The sequence below is a fragment of the Gigantopelta aegis genome, chromosome 4 (genome assembly GCF_016097555.1).
Source record: "Gigantopelta aegis isolate Gae_Host chromosome 4, Gae_host_genome, whole genome shotgun sequence".
NCBI classification, from domain to species: domain Eukaryota; kingdom Metazoa; phylum Mollusca; class Gastropoda; order Neomphalida; family Peltospiridae; genus Gigantopelta; species Gigantopelta aegis.
The window spans coordinates 23459832-23473873 of NC_054702.1; positions in this window are offsets into that span (position 1 = coordinate 23459832).

Below are 14042 nucleotides of genomic sequence, written 5' to 3' on the forward strand. Positions count from 1 at the left end.
TTTTAAAAAACCTAAACAAAATTTTGAAATTTTGTGACAAAAGGTTTGAAAAGTTTGAAGTGCCCTAATGACACTGAGAAGAAGGCTGGTAGGCAGCTGGTGTCTTAAGATGACTGGATCTGGCCCTGGAAGACTTCGTTCGGAAGGTGTTCTCTCCAAAGGCTGAAGTGTTTGACTACATAGCAGTAGGCCTCACCAAAGATTATCTTCATAATTTAGTAGATGGTTCAGTTATCCATCAACATTAACAGGACAAACCCTAGTTTTTAAACAGTACAGCATATTTTTCACTATTAGAGCCGTTTATGATCACTGAAATCAAACATTTCTTATATTTTATTCTTTAGATTATTCATTTCTGTGGAACTGAACTGTTTCTGGTCATCCTGGTGTTTGTAGTACCAAACATTGCATTTTTCATATTTTTAAAAAGTAGCAGTTTATTGATTCAAGTGCTTGTCTATTTTTAAGGATATTTCCTGTTTTAATGTCACAGACTCTTCTTTCACTCTATTGTAATGAGTTACCTGTTTGTAAATTAACAAAACTTATTGTCAATTTTTTACGGGTTAAAACTAGAGAGTGCGCCTTTAACGAAAGTTACTGTCGGAAGATCCCCTTGTGGCGGTGTGTTTATTCGTACTACTGCAGTGGGTGAGCACTACTACAATGGTTCCAGCCACCAAGGTGGGGAGGTGAATACCAGAGTCGTCCCTGCCAAGACTCTGTGTTAGTGGCTTGAGACTTGACCGTTCATACCCGCCGATCAGCTTGGAGGTATCTGACATGTTATCTACCAGTAAATTGGTCAAATCTTGCTGACCTGAAGGCTCCACAGTGATGTTTTCAAATCATGTTGGGATGGAGGTGGCCTTCACGTGTCTGGATGGTTGCTCGGAGGACTGGTGGCCTTCCTCTTGGAAACTACCCTGGTTTGGGCCTCCGACTTGACAGAAAACATCTTCTGCTAGGGCGGTTTATCGTTCTTAAATCGGAGCGGAGTTGAATCTATCATTATCACGTGGTACAGCGGCTGGCTTGTTACGCTTGGCTGGGAAGGAAGGAAATATTTTATTTAATGACACACTCAACACATTTTATTTACAGTTATATGGTTAATGACCACATATTGAGAGAAAAAACCTGCTCTTGCCACTTCATGGGCTACTCTTTTTGATTAACAGCAATGGATCTTTTATATGCACCATCCCACAGACAGGATAAGACATACCACAGCCTTTGATATAAGTCGTGGTGCACTGGCTGTAGCAAGAAATGTCGGCTAAGGGTGAAGACACACACAAGGGCTGCCACCTACAGTTGAGCTGTCAGTTTTGATACCCTGTCAAGTTCTGGCCCTGGCACATATTGTAAGGATTTGGTAATGTGTGACATTACCAGTGGTGTATTTTATAAATAATATCTGCATTATTGTTGACATTCGTATTTTATAAATAATATCTGCATTATTATTGACATTCGTACTGGAAGATAATGCACCTTTAATAGAATCAAACAAGAACTTTTGTTTACATTCTTGTTTACACTTATTTTAATGGCAAGTTGAATTACTCACAATTCATATGACATATCATTAGACTGATTTAGTGGGCCTTATTCCTCTAAATATGGATTATAAATGACAATTACATTAATTTGGAATACCAAAACTCACTATTGTATCGCCCAAAACATTTTAATTGAACCATGATTGAGCAATCTGATTAAAATTAGCTCTACTGGGTCTAGCCAGTAGATCTAACAGCATTGCGTTGACTCCCATGTCCAGGTGACATTTCATCCATAAATAACAATTTAAATATCGACCAATTACACTTCGCCTTTTATAGCGTTATTCGGGAGCATACAAATTCTAAAAATATCGGTCTAGACTATTTATGCAATAGGCGAACTTGTTGGTCTTTCAACATTGAAAAAACGGGAAAAGTGCAGTAATAAACTTTGGATTGTATACTAGTATTAACAGATTTTATGGCTATACCATCAGTATTTCTGGGGGAATACCCCCTATCGACTGCTGTTGTATTCAGCAAACACATTGTAAATATTTAATTTCATAGCGCCATATCCAAAAAATTCTTTCCGGCAGAAACACTGGGTAGGTGTCTATGGAAAACGTACACAAAAGGTTTCGCTAGATTCATATTCAACCCCCATTCCCCTGTTTGTACTTAGTATGTATTCATCTTGTTCCAAGTGGTTCGGCAAATTGGATCAATCAAATACTTAGGGACGGTCCATAAATATCGATGTGCTTCACAATCCGAACAATGTTCGGAAGGGGGGGGAGGGGGTAAAAGCCATGTTCGGATTGCTTTTCTGGTAAAACATCGGTCCATCGAATGTCAATGTATCGTACACATTATATCAATGTTTTTATGTTAGGATTAGGGGGGGGAGGGGGTCAAACCTAATCCTAACATTGTTAGGATTATGAAAACCATTGACATTTATGGACCGTCCCTTATTTACCGCCTATATACATTTTTGCTGTGTTTATAGGCAGCCCTCGTTAGCGGAGGCCATATACACGGCCGTCGTATATAAACACCGTCTAGTTCACAGTATTCTTTAAAAATGTAATAATTCTTAATTCCAAGCCAGTTGTAATTACCCATGGGGTTATGGCATATTTTATATAATAATAAATTTGACAAACTGTAAAATGAACGCGGTGTTTAGGCGTTTAGATGTTTCCGCGAACAAACGATAAATTTATCTGTACATGCAAAGGCCTAACTTGTCGAATCGTCGCCGTTTAAAATGCTTCTGTTGCTAAAATAAATTAATGTATAAGCTTATTATCATTCAGCACATGTTTATATATATTTTTGTAACTTATTTTCATTGTTTTTCTTTCAATTTACCCTACATCGCATAGGACGGCCAAGCGTTCTCGTTACACAAGCTTGGCAAATCGTTTTGAAATTGCAGTTATTCGGGGGTTGCCCATCACGTGACTACAAAAATAGTACGTCACACCTCTTCGCTCCAGATAGCCGTTATTTTTTCCTGAATTATGGACCGCTGACATAATTCAATTACAAAATATCAGTAATTAGTGGGTTATGGTAGTTATGTAGATGGTTAAATAAAATACTTTTAGCGACAAATCAAATGTATATATTTTACGATAATACTTTGTTAGGTCATTAATTAAGTCAGAGCGCCTTTAATGGAGGTATTTATTACCAAGTGGAAATAAGATCGAAGATTAGCAATAGACTAGTAGCTCGTAACATGTATGTCGCCAGAGCCTCGTTCTGAAATACTTCCTGTCATAAACAGCTGATTTGCAGACGACATTCACCTGGCAACGGTAAAGTGCTATTTTTAGAAATATCTTATAAAAGTTATAAAATATGTAAAATTAAGTATAGTTACCTAAAATAATATATTTATTATTTTAAAGAGTTAAATTTTAGCGTTATTGGCAATTTATCCAATAAAGGGCAGAACATTTCTGCCATTCCAACAATTGACGGGATCGGCGGAATTGTACAAACGTAGAATATGGCGGGGGGTACAAATAGAGGATAATAAACGAGTTACCAGTTATTATCAAATTTATGTCCCGAGTGAAATAATTTTCAGTTGTCACGAGCTTTAGCGAGTGACAAATGAAGATTATTTCACGAGGGGCATAAATTTGATAATAACTGGTACCGAGTTTGTTATTCTATTTATTACCTCAGCTATTTTTTCTCTAAAAGCCTTTATTTTCGACGCACATGCACGAAGGTCAACCTGTAGGCCTATAGGAACGATGTAAACCACTTTACGCACTGTTCTGAGAATTACTATAACGTTGTAATTTAATCACGTTCATAGGTAATTAAAAAAAACACAAGTTCTCTTTATTCTGCTTCCAAATCTATAATGAATTGCATTAAAATGACATTTTGTTGTTAATTTAACACCAAAAACAGAGACCCGTAAAGGCAAACTCTTTAAACTACATGACGTCATATGTTGTACCGACAAAGTCATTGGTTTGTAAGCGTCAAATTGTCCAATAGTATTGTTCGTTGGACCAATGCAGAATATTTCTCACTGAGAAAATATGGAAAATATTTTCCCTGTTATGAGTGACCGCTGGGGTAATAAATAGCAATCCAGCCAATATTTGTTAGATGGTCAATCGAGTCATCTAGTGTGGTCATAATCACGTCATAGTATAGTCAGTCAGGTTGGTGTCAGTATTTCGTCCCAGTAGATGGATTGGTGTAGTAATTGACAATAAAGATTTAGCAGATGTTTTAGTATAATAAATACTAGGACCAGACTCATTTTAGGCCATGAAACGAAACTTGTTAAGAAATAGAAACAGGTTTTGACTATGCATTAATTAAGTTAGGGAATAGAGTAAGCAATACCCAGCACATAAAGGTGTAGGTCCCGGGTATGGTGGATATTTATGTGACAAGTTCAATTACAAGTGTATAAAGAATAGAGTGTGCACACATGACGCTTGTGCATGTACACAGATTAGGCAAACAATTGGATATTGTTTGTATTGTTTTGTACCAGTGAAGTAAGTGCGAGTACACTAGTATTTGACATAAACAATTTGAGATATTGTTTGTAGACTACAGTATTTTTTCTAGTAAAGCGTTGGGAGGATTTTTTAGTACAAAATCCATTACCTGTAAAAAAAAATTAGACTCAGTCTGTTGAGTTCGTAATTAATTGGTTAAAGTATTAGTAGATAATTGAACTCAGTCTTTTAAGGTTATCACCTGACTTGTTAAATACATTGAGTAGAATATATTGTTAGTTATTTAGCCCTGGAATAATTTAGTGTTAGTATATAGCTATTATTGATTATTTAATTACTAAAAGAGACATGTCATATACATATACATTCAACAAGTTGTTAACCTGTTAAATTCTATTAGTTAAACATTGATGACGTTGAACATTTGTTGGTGATCTTTTGCTTTTATTAGTAAATTGACCATTTACCAGACACCCAGTTTTCCTGGGTCGTCGCAATATATCCTCTTCAGTGTCTTCCGTTTCTTCATATCACAGTGGTCCGGTGTATGAAACCCGGAACTCTGATAGATTTTCAAATGAGACAGTCATCGCTCCCTTTTGAATCAAACTCGGTATGAAGTTTCATCCAACTGAAATGACCCCCCCCCCCCCCCCCCCCCCCCCAACTGACATGCTTTTGATTGCACTAATACAAGATTATCATTATCTTTGAAAGAGGTTTTGATGGATAGATGGACAAACAGATGAACGTGTTTTGGGTCGATGGATGAGTTTGGACGGGTTAATAGTTCGTTGACATTTGATAACATATTCGAAAGTCGTGTGATTCAATAAATTAATTGGGAACCCAAGAATCTGTAAGCAAGTTTGTGTTGAACTTGTTTAACGATACCACTAGAGTACATTGATATATTAATCAACAGCTATTGGATGTCAAACATTTGATAATTCTCCCACATAGTCTTGGAGGAAACTCGCTACATTTTTCTATTAGCAGCAAGGGATCTTTAATACACACTTTCATACACTTTTTATACACAGACAGGATAGCACATTCCATGGCCTTTGATATACCAGCCATGGTGCCTTGATTGGGACAGGAAAAAAACGATCAGAGAATGGATCCACTGAAGAAATTCGATCTTACGATGCAAGCACCTCGAGCTAGCGATTTACTGACTTGCCTAGATCCCGCCCCACAACGCAGGGTTAAAGTCAAGCCGATACAAATAGCATGTAGTTGAAGTCAGGAGGTTTTTCTCAAATCTAGAGTCTGGATTTGTAACGTTTTGTAAATACTGGCTCAGGACGATCAGAACAATTACAGTTTAACAGTTTTAAAAGCTGTAATGGCCAAAAATATTTAGCACTGCCTAGTAACCAGAGTCTGTGCCTTTTGTGATAAAAAAAAAATATAGTTCGAGATTATAAAAATAACACTTCTGTACCTCTTTAACATTGACCTCGGGTTTGAGTAGGGCCTCAACGAGTCCAAATTATTGGGAATCGAGTACTCGTGGAGACCCTAGTTTTGAGTTGACATTTGTAGACAACATATCAGCATCTTAAACATTTTAAGATACTTTGTCCTCTTATAAGCTGTACTATACAATATTTCTGTCAAAAATTGTGTTTGTTGCTTAAAATACTTTTAACGTAAAGTAAAGTTTGTTTTATTTAACAACGCCTCTAGAGCACATTCATTTTCATCTTATCATCGATTATTGGACGTCAAACATATAGTCATTCTGACATATTTCTTTAGAGGAAACCTGCTGCCGCCACACAGGCTACTGTTGCCGATAAGCAGTAAGGGGTCTTTTATATGCACTTTCCCACAGACAGGACAGCACATACCACGGCCTCTGATGAACCAGATGTGGACCACTAGTTGGAACGGAAAATAGCCCAAACTGCAAATGGGTCTACTGAGAAGGATCGATCTGATTACCGACCGCTTCACAGGCGAACACGCTACCGTTTGAGCTACATTACTTTTAACGAGTCATCTAGTCAAAAATTTATTTCTGGGTGTATAATCACACTACGAATAAGATCACGTCCATGATCAGTCGAAAAGTTCTTAAAGTCAATGCATACTTTTTAAAGTTTGCAGTGACTGTTGCTCACATTCTCTGTTTTCAACGTCTACACAAACCGACTGACGGATCTTTTATTTAAGAAGCACACCATTATAAAATGAAATATAAAATACAGAATAAAAGTACATATGTCATTTCTTACCGAAATTAAGAGAGACTACCAGTAATAATAATAAAAAAAAAATGAATATGCACATTATATAAAGAACACATGACGTTGCTCAGTGGTAAAGCGCTAGCCTGATTCGCGGTCGATCCAATTCGGAAAGCCTATTGGGCTATTTCTCGTTCCAACCAGTGCACCACGACTGGTATATCAAAGACTTATACTAATATATCAAAGACTGTGATATGTGCTGTAGACTGGTATATCAAAGACTGGTATGTGTCTGTGGGATAGTGCATATAAAAGATCCCTTACTAATAATAGAAAAATGTGGCGGGTTTCCTCTCTAAGACTATCAAATGACCAAATGTTTGACATCCTATAAACGATAATTATTAAATTAATGTGCCGTTATGAAAAAAAACCCCACAAAACTTTAACACATATGGATAAGATCGTCATCTTGCTAGGTACGTCCCTGAAAATTACGGCCTTGTACAGAAGACCGTATCGGTTGATAATCTTAAAATAAAAAAAATTCTATTCAGATAATATCTGCGTGTGTTTCATGATTGATGAGGTAGGTCTAGTCGGTGGTCAAAACGTAACGAGATTGGTCAATCGCTAGACTAGCCGTGTGACATTAAAAGACTTTAGAGAGATAAATGACACGGATCGTTAACAGTATCGTGTTCCCTTTGGCATTAATCTTACGGGACATTCCAAATTCCATAGCATCAACCCCCCCCCCCCCCCCCCCCCCCCTTTCGCATGTCGGGCTGCTGGTGATCTCTTGCACCTGCCAGTCGGGCTGCTGGTGATCTCTTGCACCTGCCAGTGCAAGCGGTCCCTTCTCCCACCCATCCCAACCCTTTTTTCTGTCCTGGACGGAGCCGGCCGAGGCTGGCATCTGTGCCCATGACAGACATGCGCTAAAACAGCTTGCTCTGAATGTGCACGTCAAGCCCTATGACCTGACCTGACCTGACAGTATCTTGTTCGGGTCCACTGAATGGTCGCTACCGGCCGTGTGTGTGAAATAAGGTGAGAGTTCATCACTAGGAAAAAAAAAATTCATTCATTCATTTCAACTTATTTTCGTGCTTATATCCAATTAAGGTTCAATCACACTGTCCTTGGCACACACCTCAGCTATCTGGGCTGTCTGTCTCTGTAACTAACCAGGGTTAGTGGTTAGTTATAGAAAAGTGGGTGTAGTGATCTTGTAAAAATTACCCGTCGAGTCGTTAAAACTCACTCTGTGTGGGAGCCAATTCTGTGCTGCGAACCCAGTACCTACCATCCTTATATCCGATGGCTTAACCACGACACGTCCGAGGCAGGTAAAGAATTTATGTTTTATTTAACGAAAGAAAGAAGTGTTTTATTTAACGACGCACTCAACACATTTTATTTACGGTTATATGGCGTCAGACAGAAAGTGGTTTACACCTACCCACTGAGCCTTGCGGAGCACTCACTCAGGGTTTGGAGTCGGTATCTGGATTAATTATTTAACGACATACTCAACACATTTATATGGTTTCGGGCATAATATGGTTAAGGACCATAGAGATAATTATAGAGGAAATTCCCTGCCATCGCCACTCTTTTATATACACCATACCACAGACAGAATAGCACATACCACGGAATTTGATATACCAGTCCTTGTGCACTGGCTGGAATGACAAATAGCCCAATGGACCTGCCTTTGTAGAGGCGGGTCTAAAAATATTCAACTGCCCCTCTTATAATTTTGTTTTCCATTGGGAAGGAAGAAAGGAAATGTACCTTTTTTTCGGTTAGTCCCCCCCCCCCCCCCCCCCCCCCCCCCCCCCCCCCCCCCCGGTGCCTCCCAGAAAAAAATATATTCCTAGATCCAATTCTACTTATTTGTCAGCTGTTCAGACAAGTCACACGGCCTATATAATTGCTTAATACAAAAGTGCAGGAAGGCAATAAAAGAAAACGTTTAACGTGTGAGAAAATTGCTTCTGGTGCAAGTCCAAATGTTGCCAGTGACCGAAAAGTGGCTCTGGTACTTAATAACGTACGTAATATTCTCTCCTCCCATTTTTACAAGCAAACAACAATTCGGTTTCAAGACGTGTATAATTACAGAGCGCAATTATTCGCTTCACGCCATGCAATAAGTAAATTAGTCAATAAAACAGATTGTTTCTACTTGGCAATGGTAGTGTGCATGTGGTTACGAGCTATACACGTGCAGAGAAAGTAATTTGTATGCATGTTATTCAAACAGGTCTGTTTGCTTCCAGTGCTGTTAAAGTGCTACTGTTTTGTCTTGCCATATTATATAATTTACTCATATAAATATTAAAGGCGCAGACCCTAATTTCAGCCCGCAAAAAATGGACGCTAAGTTTAATTAATTTACAAACCTGCAACACACATTTGGATATGGTTATAACAGAGAGAAGCTAAAGTTTGTGATGTTTAAACAATGAAATACCGTTAAAAATAACTAGAGCTTGTCTCATTAATCATTAATTCTTAGACGAACGTGTGTTTTTTAAAAGGGACTGTCCTGGGTTTACTGCCATTGTAAAATGTTTTTAACAATAGAAGTTACACGTTAAATACATTTTGTTCTTACAATATCAAAGTCTGTTTACCGAGTGTGATTCTGATTGTCCTGTTGTTGGCACGACTGGTATATCAAAGGCCGTAGTATGTGCTATCCTGTCTATGAGATGGTGCATATAAAAGATCCCTTGCTGCTAATCGAAAAGAGTAGCCCATGAAGTGTCGACAGCGGGTTTCCTCCCTCAATATCTGTGGTCCTTAACCATATGTCCGACGCCAATAAATAAAATGTGCTGAGTGCGTCGTTAAATAAACCATTTCCTTCCTTTCTTCCTATTGTTGGTAATAGCTGAAACTTCATTCTACTTCCTAATCAGGGGTCGAAATTGGCTGACATTCCTGCCGGCTATTCGGTCCGGCAAGCTGCAAATTCTGCCGGCTCAAATCAAAACCTACCGGACCTGGTCTACTCAAACTAATGCGTGAATATAAACTTGAAATAATTGGCAGTCTGACGGGACAACAGGCAACCATCTTGCGGCCCGTGGTTAGGTTGACCGGAAACAAAAAATCCAATCGGGACGGCAGCATTTCGACCCCGGCTAATATATATATATTTTTTTTTTTTAGACGAACGAAATTATTGGGAGGTAAAATATAATCTTGGAAACATTCAGGTAATTAGAAATACCTTGTATATAAAACACTGATATTCTAAACAAGAAAATGCATTTCATGTGAAAATTTAGAGGTGGGATGTAGTCCAGTGGTAAAGCGCTCGCTCGATGCGCGGTCGGTCTGGGATCGATCCCCGTCGGTGGGCCCATTTGGCTATTTCTCGTTCCAGCCAGTGCATCACGACTGGTATATCAAAGGCCGTGGTATGTATTACCCTGTTTGTGGGATGGTGCATATAAAAGATCCCTTGCTGCTAATCGAAAAGAGTAGCCCATGAAGTGGCGACAGCGGGTTTCCTCTCTCAATATCTGTGTGGTCCTGTCTGACGCCATATAAGCTTAAATAAAATGTGTTGAGTGCGTCGTTAAATAAAACATTTCTTTGATCCATGTGAAAATTTAGTCCTTAATGCTTTGTCGGTCGGTAATGTGTTACAGTAGCATCAGTCTTTAAATAAAAATACAACTAGGCCAGCATGTTTTATATAAACTCGTGCTTTGTCGCTTTATCGTCAATTGCCTGAAAACTGCTTATGGTAGAAAAATATTGTGGGCAGACAGACCATCGGGTTTTTTGTTGTTTTTTTCGGGGGGGGGGGGGGGGGTCCACCATACACCCACCCCACCGCACCCACACCCCACCCCCCTTCTCGTACGCTTGTGTTGAGTAGTTTCTTATTGCTGTAGCATATTTTTGTTTTACATTACAGTTGGTATTATGTTTCATTGATAGGTGTCGCAAAATGCCAGCATCAGAGGAAGGGGAGACACTGATAGATTAATTAGTTTTTTAACTGGGTGGTGGACAATGTATAATATTCAGAGTTGATGAGGAATGAACCCCACCCCCACTCCACTCCCGTTTCCGATACTTATGACATTTTTAAAGAAAGTTATGCATCGCGGTGAAATTATTATATTGCCATATATGGACAACACTATGAACTTGTTTCTTGCAATGTTACAATGTTCCGCGTTGCATATCTTTTTGATACTATAGTATTTAACTTTAAAATGGAAGACGATGGAAATTTTTTATTTAACGACGCACTCAACACATTTTATTTACGGTTATATAGCGTCAGACATATGGTTAAGGACCACACAGATATTGAAGGAGGAAACCCGTTGTCGCCACTTCATGGGCTACTCTTTTCGATTGGCAACAAGGGATCTTTTATATGCACCATCCCATAGACAGGAGAACACATACCACGGCCTTTGATGTACCAGTCGTGGTGCACTGGCTGGAGCGAGAAATAACCCAATGGGCCCACCGACGGGGATCGATCCCAAACCGACCGCGAATCAAGCGAGCGCATTACCACTGGGCTACGTCTCGCCCTTATCTTTAAAACGTCGGGGGCTTTTTTTAAATCACCAATATGTTATACAACGTATTTACCATTTTCGTAAGCCAAGGTACCATTTCGTATACTGTACTAATGTACAGAATGGTACCTTGGCTGGCTATGATATATATACCCATCCAATTACCTTTAAAAGAAAATAGTATTAAGAGATATTTATTTTAATTCAAACTCAAACCTGACCGCACAAAATCCCTGCAGCTTGAAATAGGTCAGACATCCTGCCTTTTATTACTATCATAAATCATATGTAACAAAATCGTGTCGAGTTTTGTAATTCTATATTGATATATGTAATAATGTTTTTGAAAACCAAATTAATTTGAGATGACAGAAAGTACCAAAAGGCTACGTGTAACATAATGACATATTTATATTTATATTATCGTGTAGATATCATCATATCAGCACATTTATTCATTGCGCTAGATCTTATTTCTACCGAGGATGAAACTTGGGTGAAGAGAGGTGAGGCGTATCCTTCTTGTTTGTCTTTTTTCGGGGGACCGGCCTCGGTGGCGTCGTGGCAGGCCATCGGTCTACAGGCTGGTAGGTACTGGGTTCGGATCCCAATCGAGGCATGGGATTTTTAATCCAGATACCGACTCCAAACCCTGAGTGAGTGCTCCGCAAGGCTCAATGGGTAGGTGTAAACCACTTGCACCGACCAGTGATCCATAACTGGTTCAACAAAGGCCATGGTTTGTGCTATCCTGCCTGTGGGAAGCGCAAATAAAAGATCCCTTGCTGCTAATCGGAAGAGTAGCCCATGTAGTGGCGACAGCGGGTTTCCTCTCAAAATCTGTGTGGTCCTTAACCATATGTCTGACGCCATATAACCGTAAATAAAATGTGTTGAGTGCGTCGTTAAATAAAACACTTCTTTCTTTTTTCGGGGGGGGGGGGGTGCGAGGGGAGTGGGTATTGGGTTATTTATTTATTTTTGTTATATATATTTTTCTATCTTTTTGTTTTCTTTTCTTTTCTGGGTTGTTTTGTTTTGTTTGGGTTTTTTTCTTTTCTTTTTCCTTTTTTGTTTTTTTTCTTAAATTCCTTTTCTTTTCTTTTGTGTTGTTTAAAAGAAAGTTGTACATCAGAATATATAAAATTACAAAATTATTTGTATGTTTCTTCTGTAACATATTGTGTTCCTGGAACGCAAGCAGTTAGATATGGAGAAGATATTGGTATTTACAACTCTACATTCAAGAAAACGATATTACTAATTTGTTCTCTAGACATCCTTTTATGCGCGTATGTTGTTTTTAAAGGTAAATTTTTGTTAGAACATAACATGCTTGAAGCTAGAATATACATGTATACATTAAGACCATTTTGACCAGTCAACTGGGTTTGTGTAAAGACTTCACCACTATGCTTTGTTAAGTCTGAGTTGCACTTCAACTCGTAAGAATAACAGTCGAAGTTAACCGTGTTTGGCTATCAGAACGTTGGTATATTATTTTAAGTTTTCTTTGTATTGTTAGTTGACGCAGGAAAGAAACACTTTCAGCCTTCAATAGCTTTCAGTTGTGTTAGCTCTACTGGCGCTGTTTCTTTCTTGTTTCTTATTTAACATATCAGTTGTTAACAGGCCGAAACCAAAAGTCGGGTGCTATCAGATTAAACATTCACAGTTATTGTCAAAGTTGTGAAAACTTGAGAAGAAATCTGTTTGCGTGGAAATGTGTTCTTAACACATCAAAAGAAATTTATGAAAGAAAATTTAATTGAAGTCCGTAACACGTGTGAAAGAGTGGAGACAAACATTTGATTCAATTTCGTGCTAATTTCATTTTGCTTCAAAGAGTGAGTTAAAATGCACCTAAATTTGCTTACTCAAAGAATCATAAAACTAAGTTTATTTATTTTTTAAAAATCGTATTAGTTTAACATGTATGTGCGATTTCCTTTATGGCGTAATTAAATTTCAAGAGATGACGTGTTTGAACTTACTGAATGCCGACCAGTGCAGGTGTGGATGTTAAAGGGATGTGCAGCCTTTCTCTTGAGTGTATCAGAAAGGTATCCACCAAACTAACGTAATGTAAAACAGTTGTCCAGGATGAAAGGTTTTTAAAAAATTCCAGGAGAGTTCTAAAAAATCGTACTCGTCAAAATATTTAGGAGGGAATTAGCAGTGGCGGATCTAAGAGCCCCCCACCCCCATTTAGCTCCTTTTTTTTCTCTTTTTTTTTTCTCTTTTTTTTAACGTTGGAGAATCAGAGCATACCATTCGGGAACGTTTGTGTCCTTTGACCATATGTCATTGGCGCCCCATAAATGGATTTTTTGGATCTACCACTGGTTAGATTTACACGTCCGTCTCTCTCTCTCTCTCTCTCTCTCTCTCTCTCTCTCTCTCTCTCTCTCTCTCTCTCTCTCTCTCTCTCTCTCTCTCTCTCTCTCTCTCTCTCTCTCTCTCTCTCTCTCTCTCTCTCTCTCAGAATGTGCCGAGGATCGTTCATCATTTGTTTTCGTTCATACCTTTGGTTTTCTTACTTGGGTAGTTATATATAATATTATATATAAAGTTTGTTTTGTTTAACAACACCATTAGAGCACATTGATTAATTAATCATCAGCTATGGGATGTCAAACATACGCTATTTCTGACACGCACAGAGGAAACCCGCTACATGTTTCCATTAGTAGCAAGGGGTCTTTTTATGCACTTTACAACAGACATGATAGCACATACCACGGCCTTTGATCA